The sequence below is a fragment of the Centroberyx gerrardi genome, unplaced genomic scaffold (assembly GCF_048128805.1).
Source record: "Centroberyx gerrardi isolate f3 unplaced genomic scaffold, fCenGer3.hap1.cur.20231027 Scaffold_154, whole genome shotgun sequence".
Lineage (NCBI taxonomy): Eukaryota > Metazoa > Chordata > Actinopteri > Beryciformes > Berycidae > Centroberyx > Centroberyx gerrardi.
In genome coordinates this window covers 2,501-11,616 of record NW_027605302.1, presented here as the reverse complement: position 1 = coordinate 11,616, position 9,116 = coordinate 2,501, and the positions used below count along the sequence as shown (strand labels likewise).

The window sequence follows — 9,116 nt, the reverse complement described above, 5'->3', positions numbered from 1 at the left end:
TATTGACCTTATTCCCACAGCGGCCCTCGTGGTGGAAACTCTGCCTTGAAGACTGGATAATAAACTGTTACTTCAACACACACATCAGGATTTCACTTAGACCCAACAGTTAGCAAATCAGCTAACAATCTTCGGAACAATAACTACAACAACTGCTTAAATTTAGCAAGGAAGTTAGCTAGCTTACTGGTTAGTTAGCAGGCTACATTCCAGTAGCTACCAATATATATACCTTTAAAATATGAACCTCAGTCCCTCTGGATTCTTGAGATTCATTTATTTTCTAACACATTTTTAAATGGGGAATCCTGTTAAGTGATAAATATTTGACACCCCAGCTGGGCTGCACCAGCTCTTCCAGATAATTTCCCACCCTCAGTGTGATGTAAATTCAAAATGGCCGCCCTATAAGGTCTATTGCGGAAGCAGTTTATAGGCTGATGTATAATGTGGAATAAATATATTAAAAACCCACTGAGAAATTATTAGTCTCTCTCTCTCTCAGTTCCAATTGAAATTCAAAATTGATTTATTGGCATGAATGTCAAAAATTATTATTCAATTAACATTATTATTATATCAGTGACATAGAAAGAAATTATTAGTCTCTCTCCACTTCTCTCTGTTTTTCCTCTCTCTCTGGACCTCTCTTCCCACATAACACGCAACTCCCTCACACACACACACACACACACGCACACACACACACACACCTCCCATGGTGAGTGTGTAACTTCCTACAGTCCAGGCTGACAGTCATTTAACCTCGGAGTGACTTACAGCTAGAGGTCTGAAATAGAAACCTCTCAGCCGTGAACAGGCGTGTGTGTGTGTGTGTGTGTGTGTGTGTGTGTGTGTGTGTGTGGGGGGGGGGGGATAAAAGACGTGTTATTTTCTATACATCTGCATGTCTGATTGGGAACAACACGCTTGTCTTACTGTTCAACACATGGTAAGTTAACAGCAACACGCTTAACACGTGTAGGAAAAGCATATCTTATCATTAACTTGCGCTCATTAGATCACATCCCTATTATAATTCCAGGTTCCAAGTTCCATTAGGTTTAAACGAGTATGCTGACTTAAAAATGCACAATTTAACCCTCACTGGCAGAGGAGCAGAATGCGCGCTCAATATACAGACTGTTACCTAAATATACAAAAAGGAAAAGTTGCACGCTCTTCTCTGGATTTGCTGACATTTATTATGAGCCAACGTCTCCGTGACATTGCCTTGATGAAAACAATGCAGCTGAAATATTTGTGTGTAATAATTGTCACCACAGTGGAGAGGTGTGTGTGTGTGTGTGTGTGTGTGTGTGTGTGGCTTCCCCAGCGATATTTAACCTTCACCAGATCTCCATCCCTTTATTTGTGGTCATCATTTTGGTTCCCCTCCTCATATCATACCAGCAGTTTGTACCTGTTTACTGTTTTCACTTTATTTGTTTTGTCGTTCCAGAGTGACTGATAAATGCTAGCTGGGATATTCTGATATTAACTGATATATTCTGGCATGTAAACACCATTATATTGTTTATTGTTGAGTTGCCATGGAGTCACGAGCATCAAAATATCACGCCACAAATGAACACATTAGAATCTGCATGTATACAGTTTACTGTTTACAACAAAGACAACCGCAAAAAAAATAAATCAATGAATATAGATTAAACCATTACATCCACAAAGGTAATTTCTCCATCCTTTACAGAAAATAATACACTTTCATAATCCCGTAGGCTTTGAAAAGTATCAAAGTCTTCCATTTTAACAGTAATATTGGTGCTTTCACTAAACTGAATATTAACCAGCAGTCACGCCACAGTCCCAGGTCCCGGCTCAGAGCTCAGCCGGGATCCGGCTCACATGCAGAACATGAATGTGCATGTAAACACGCTGGATGTTTCATGTTGGAAGCGTGGAGCGGCGGGCGTCCGGCAGCGGGCGTCCGGCGGCGGGCTCTTGTTGCTGCAGAGCTAGCGGTTAGCGGTTAGCGGTTAGCGCTGCGTTAGCTCGGCTGATAAATGATTCAGGGAGCAGATCTATTCTGGTCTAACCTTGTTCCTGCTTCACTTCACACTGCGGCCTCGCTCTGCTGCTGCACTCTCTCTCTCTCTTTCTTTCTTTCTTTCTTTCTTTCTTTCTTTCTTTCTTTCTGTTTGGATGATGTTTGGATGATTGTCATTTTTATTTTCTTTATATCTTTCTTCATCTTCCTTCTTTCTTTCTGTCTTTCTTTCTTTCTTTCTTCCCTTCTTTCTTTCTTTCTTTCTTTCTTCTTTCTTTCTTTCTTTCTTTCTTTCTTTCTTTCTTTCTTTCTTCCTTTCTTTCTTTCTTTCTTTCTTTCTTTCTGTTTGGATGATGTTTGGATGATTGTCATTTTTATTTTCTTTATATCTTTCTTCATCTTCCTTCTTTCTTTCTGTCTTTCTTTCTTTCTTTCCTTCTTTCCTTCTTTCTTTCTTTCTTTCTGTTTGGATGATGTTTGGATGATTGTCATTTTTATTTTCTTTATATCTTTCTTCATCTTCCTTCTTTCTTTCTTTCTTTCTTTCTTTCTTTCTTTCTTTCTTTCTTCTGTCTTTCTTTCTGTTTGGATGATGTTTGGATGATTGTCATTTTTATTTTCTTTATATCTTTCTTCATCTTCCTTCTTTCTTTCTGTCTTTCTTTCTTTCTTTTGGTCTGCATGATTGTCATTTTTAATTTTCTTTAGATCTTTATTTTTCTTCCCTCTTTCTTTCTGTCTTTCTTAGTAATGCCTTTCTTTCCATCTTTCTTGCTTTCCCCCTTTCTTTCTACATTATTTCCTTCCTTCCTTTCTTTCTCCCTCTTTCTTTCTGTCTCTTTCTACTTTTATTTCTTTCGATCTTTCTGACTTCATTTCTTTCTTTCTATCTCTTTCCTCTTATCTTCTTTTTTAGTTTTTCTTTTTCTTTCTGACTTCATTTCCATCTATCTTTATTTTCTTCTTTCTTCCCTCTTTCTGTCTTTCTTTCTTTCCCTCCATCACCATTATCTTCACCCCTCACCTCCTCGCTTCATCTGGCAGTTGCATTATCATTTTCAGCCAGGGAATGACTGTGTGTGTGTGTGTGTGTGTGTGCGTGTGTGTGTGTGTGTGTGTGTGTGTGTGTGTGTATTTCTATCATACCGCAGGGAGCAGCCGCTGGTGTCCGCTCTCCTTTGTGGCCTGCTGCTATTTGCAGAGTGTATCACATGAGCACAATGACACGCGCACACACACACACACACACACACACACACAGTGACCTTCACACACATGCATGCACACAAAACTCGCATACGTTAACACACACACACACTGAAATTTACACACACTTATGCAGGCAAATATACATGCACGCACACACGTGGCCCACACACACACACACACACACACACATATACATATACATAGACACACATGCATATAGAGGCATACATAAGACACACACACACACACACACACACACACACACACACACACACAGGGTGCTGTTTAAACTTTAAACAAATACCTCCAGCATGCATAATAGCCAAACCGGCTCTTCATCTGTGATGCTCACTGCTCTATTCTATTCCATTCTATTCTATTCTATTCTATTCTATTCTATTCTATTCTATTCCATTCTATTCTATTCTATTCTATTCTATTCTATTCCATTCCATTCTATTCTATTCTCGAACTCTGAAACGCAGATTACTTGTTTTGTGGACACAAATAATGTGAAGATTATGTTTCTCAACTATTAAAACACATGCTTGTCATCGCCGTGTGTGTGTGTGTGTTCCGTGCCTGTAGTCATATATGCGTATATTTGTTTGCATGCATGTGTGTGTTAGTGTGTGTGTGTGTGTGTGTGTGTGTGTGTGTGTGCGCATTCTTTTGTATCCGAGTGGCGTTGTATGCGTGCGAGGTGCCAGGCTGACTGCAGTTAAACAGATCAGCCATGCTGTGTGTGTGTGTGTGTGTGTGTGTGTGTGTGTGTGTGTGTGTGTGTGTCATGTTACCTGGGAGCTGGCTGCAGGCTGTTCCCCTCTGAAGGGACGACAGCTGTCCCAGACACCTGCTGTGAGAGACCGAAAGACAGAAAGAAGAAAATACAGAGAGGGGCAAAGAAAGACTGAAAGAACAAAGCGAAGAAATAGAAAAAAACAAAAAGAAAGGAAGAAATAAACAAACTAATGAGAAAGAAGGCAGAAAAGAGAGAAAAAGGGAAAGGGTGTTTGCATGTGAGCGGTGCAGCAGAGAGATGAAGAGCATCAGGTAAATGTCTGTGATGTAATTATACAGTGAGACAGACATGTTTAAAATTCATATCATCTGGAGTATAATGCTCATTCACTTCACTGTATACTGATGCAACCAGTATATTGTGTGTGTGTGTGTGTGTGTGTGTGTGTGTGTGTGTGTTTCATTTAGAAGAAATCAAGTACTTTTTGAGAATTTTGTGTGTCTGAATAGAAACAAAATTTGCAAAATGTCACATGACTTCTGATTGGTGGACCTGACTAGGGGCTCTTGGGACTCACATACCCTAAATTCCCCCTGTGTTTTGCCCCCTGCCCCGGGGCTCTGGCCCCCTCCGGCCCCCTCTCGCCCCATACATCCACCCCCTATAGCCCCGCCCCTACACCTGCCGCGGGTTAAGGGAAGCGGCAGGGCTTTTTGTTTTTCTCCACATCAGCAGCGGTGTGTGTGTGTGTGTGTGTGTGTGTGTGTGTGTGTGTGTGCACGTTAAACAAGCACAGCCGGACTTAACCTTTACACCGCGTTATGAAAACAGGAGAGGTGGGGGCCGCTCAGGGTGCTGTGTGTGTGTGTGTGTGTGTGTGTGTGTGTGTGTGTGTGCTCATGTATGCATGTATGTGTGTATGTCCTGGTGCATGCATGTCTGTGTGTGTCTGGGTGTGTGTGTGTGTGTGTGTGTGTGCTCATGCATGCCTGCGTATGCATTTGAGCAGCATGCATGTCTGTTGTATGTTTTTGTCTGTGTGTGTGTCTGTGTCTTTTGTGTGTGTATATCTGTCTATACTATGTGCTTGTGTGCATGTATAAATATGGAAGTGTGTGTGTGTGTGTGTGTGTGTGTGTGTGTGTGTCATGGAGGTTGTCCGCCCGTTGAGAAGACCCGAGGCGTTCTTGTTTTGAATTCCTCCAAGCCAACTGTCATAATAGAGTTGTATGGGACCGAAACACTGATCCTGAGAGAGGAGGAGGAGGAGAGGAGGAGGAGGAGAGGAGGAGGAGCGGGAGGAGGAGGAGCGGGAGGAGAGCAAGAGAGGAGAGGAGACTACAGGAGGTAGAAGAGGAAAAAACAGGAGAGGAAACGAGGAGAAGAAATGAGGAGAGGAGAGGAAAGAACAGGAGGAAAGGTAAGGAAAGAAGAGGTTAGGTGAGGAGAGGAAAGGAGAAAAGATGAGGAGAGAGGATGTCAAAAGACGAGAGGAAACAAGAGGAGAAGAGAGAGAGCGGGCGAGGAAAGTAAACGAGATGAGGAAAGGAGGGGAGGAGAGAGGGAAGGAGGGGATGAGTTGAAAGGAGAGGAGGAGAGGAAACAAGAGGAGACAAAAGGGGAGGAAAGGAGGGGAGAGGAAGAAGAGTGGAGATAGGAAAGGAGGCAAGGAGAAGCGGGGAGAAGAATAGGGGAGAGGAAAAAAGGGGGGAAGAGAGAGAGGAGATGAGGAGAGGAGAGAGACAAGGAAAGGAGGAGAAAAGAGAAGAGGAGAGGAGGAGGAGGAGGAGGAGAGGAAAACTACTGGGCTGACATGACAACTTCCCTGTCAGTGGGTTCAGATGATTTATGTGTCCGCTGACAAGCGTCCGCTCAGCTGCAAATCCAAATCACATCACCAGAATATCACTAATGCTGCTGACAGCAGAACAGTTTGTGATCCAGTAATGATCCTCAACATCTTGATATAAAACTAGAAGGCAGTCAGAGAGCGCAAACCTCTGCCAACAAATCTCCAGCTTGCTGTTACACCCAAACACATTTTATTTCTTTTTTTTATTTAACCTTTATTTATCCAGGTTAGCCTCATTGAGATTAAGAATCTCTTTTTCAAGAGGGACCTGGCCAAGAAAAGCAGCACAAAGTTACAGACGCCACAACAAACATCTCATCACATTACAGCATTATACATGATCAACAAACATTCAATGTTTCATATAAAAGCAATTTAAACTATGAGGAAAAACAATTACAATTTTCACCATCCTCCCTACCTTTAACCATTGTTTTAAAAACATTCAATGAGACCAGCTCCTGTAATTTCAGGTCCTTCTGGAGCTCATTCCACGCCATAGGGGCTGAGAACTGAAACGCCTTTTTACCAAACTCTGTACGAGCTTTTTTTACGTTCAGTACAAACAAGTTTTGTGAGCGTAAACGGCAATTTTTGTTCGTCTGCTGGACAATGTATGTACATAAATAAAATGGGAGTTGTTTCAGTATCGCCTTATAAATAAAAATATACCAGTGACTCAGCCTACGTAAAGTCAGGGATGGCCAACCCACTTTCCGATAGAGAGCACAGTGATGAGTTAGAGATTTACAGTTTGTAACAAGCCTCAAGGCCTCATGATATACAGCGTGCAGACGCAACGAAGCCACAGGTGCATACATGTATAAAATGTCTCCATCTACTGCATACATCATTCCTATTATAAATGGAGGAATCTCAGTCAAATAATTAATACTCCAGCGCACACCAGAATTACTTAGATCGACACTTTTATTGATCGGCTACATCATAATAATAATAAAACCAAAGAGCGAATGGCGTGCTTCTCATGCCGCTGCTTCGTCTGGTTCGCTCTGTTCGACTGCCACCAGTTGTGCACCTAAAAAGTCGGCTGAGAACATGTGCTGTTATTATGTAGCTGATCAATAAAAGTATGGATCTTAGTAATTCTGGTGGACATCATTTCGATCACTTAACTTAAAGTGATTTCATGAACCTGCAAACATCCACTTCGGATTTGGAATCAAGTCTCTATCTCCATTAGTTTCATAGTTATGGCTAAAAAAAAAACAATAATCGTCTAAAGGTGGAAATCCCAGATCCGGATCACCGCCAAAATCAAATGAATTGTTCCTTGGCCCCCCTTCTGTGGCCCATCTGTCCACCAAGCTTTATGGAAATCTGTTCGTAGGTTTTTGAGATATCCTGCTGACAGACAGACAGACAACAAACTAACAGGGGTGAAAACATAACTGTCTTGGTGGAGGTAATTAATGTCTCAGCGTGCCTTATTAGGGCGAATGGTAACATCTGACCGCTACAGGTGTAAGTATGTCCTAGTGGGATGAAAACCTCACATTTTTGCATGTTGAAGTGTGTGTCAAGTTAATGTGTTGCTGCCTAGGCATTTAAAAATGTGGGATTGTGCGGTATTTTTGTGGAAACTTAAAGCGTAATTGGAAACAAAAGTCTTGAGGAGATCCTTGTCATTGAAGAGACTCATGTACGGTATTGTCTTGATCAGACCCTCAAGGCCTCAGCCTGAACTGTCTGGAAGTGTGTGTGTGTGTGTGTGTGTGTGTGCTAATGTTTAATGTTAAATAAAGAATTTCATCCTGTGGACATATCTGCTGTGTGGGACGGGTTTGGGACGGGTGTCACTTGTGATTAGCTTTTACTTGTGCTTCTGATATCTGGTGCCTTCGAGTGACACTGGTGACATCAGTCAGAGCTGCACTAGGCAACATGTTTATGTAAAAATACACACATTTTATCCGTCTAAGTCACAAAGTGGGGCTGCAGCCACCACAGTGACGAATTGAAACTTCAGAGTGAAATCCAAAATGTCTCCTAAACAGCAGCAGAGAAAGCTGGACTCACCAACGTTAGATCTTTTCTGTCTTTTGGAGCTGACGACGCGCAAAGGTGCCTAAAATATGAAACATAAGCATAATTTGCATTGTTTCCACCACCTGAAACTGCTGGGGAGGTCTCTTCCAGCTCACACATTTGTAAATTAGATATTGTTTTTCCATGAGGTTTCCGGAGCTGTAGTGACCAATGAGCTGTTTCCAGCCAAAAGGGACATCATACATCATGTGTTTTTATTAGAAGTTGGCTGCAAGAAGCCAAAGCATGGGTGAGAATACTCCAAAAACAACCTGCAATATATGACACCAAACTAAGTGGGTCATTTAGCCAATAGCATAAAATTGTCTATCTATCTATTAACCTTTATTTATGCTGGGGAAAGTCAACTCTTTCTTGCTCTTTTCTAGCGATATCCTGCTTTACATACACACACTCTCTCACACACACACACACACATACCACACATTCATAGTGTTCCTTGTTTACTAGCTGGTCTCCAGGCTGCAGAACAGACCATGCAACAGAAAATATGAACACATATGCAAATGTGCTTCCAAACATAGCAAACTTTTGTCATCCTTTTTGTTCTCTTCGTTTTCTTCCTCTTGTATGGTAAACACTGGAGGTGAAGTTGATCATTTGTCATCAGCTTTGTTCCTTTTCAAAGAGTCTCTGATCAAGAATCTCCTGTTTTTTTTCTTAAAGGGTTTCTGCTGTATTAGATGGTACTGTACTCAGCGGAGAGTGACAGGAAGGCCGCCTCCCCCTGTCCTCCCCTCCAAACCCGAGCATATAGAACGTCCTCATCATTACGTTTCCCATCATTAAATACTCTGTTGGCTGTGGATATGCATATTAATTTAGCAGAGGAAGCCTGGGAGGGGGCCGCGGCCTCCCAGTGACCCTCGTTAGGCTCGGCACCGTGAAAACAACGACCCGCATCGGTTCAGCTGAAATTACATGTGATGCAGCGGCACCGCGAGCAGAGAAAGGTCATGAAGAAGTCAGTAGAGGCGTTTCTCCTGTTTGGACAGAGGTCAGCGGTGGTTACAGGGGCCGAGCCACCATGTTGGAGGACTGGCAACACAAGGATGGGCTGTAACGTTATCAACCATCTGCTTCAGCAGTGTGGAAATAAACTAAACCGAAACTGAGCTAAGCTAAATCAGAATCGGAATCACTTTTATTCACTATGTACAAGGAATTGAAATGAAAATTGAAAAGAAAATTGAAATGACTTAGTCGCCTAATTGGTGCTGACATTACAAGAC

General features: G+C 42.1%; 1 long non-coding RNA gene across 1 annotated transcript; it reads right to left on the bottom strand.

The window, feature by feature from the left end:
- Positions 1-6,002: 6,002 nt before the first annotated feature.
- LOC144538410 (uncharacterized) lies at positions 6,003-6,372 on the bottom strand. Its single transcript, XR_013504275.1, has 2 exons — positions 6,334-6,372; positions 6,003-6,275 (listed from the first exon to the last, which is right to left on the bottom strand). It is a non-coding gene; the product is annotated as an uncharacterized LOC144538410 (long non-coding RNA).
- Positions 6,373-9,116: the final 2,744 nt, after the last annotated feature.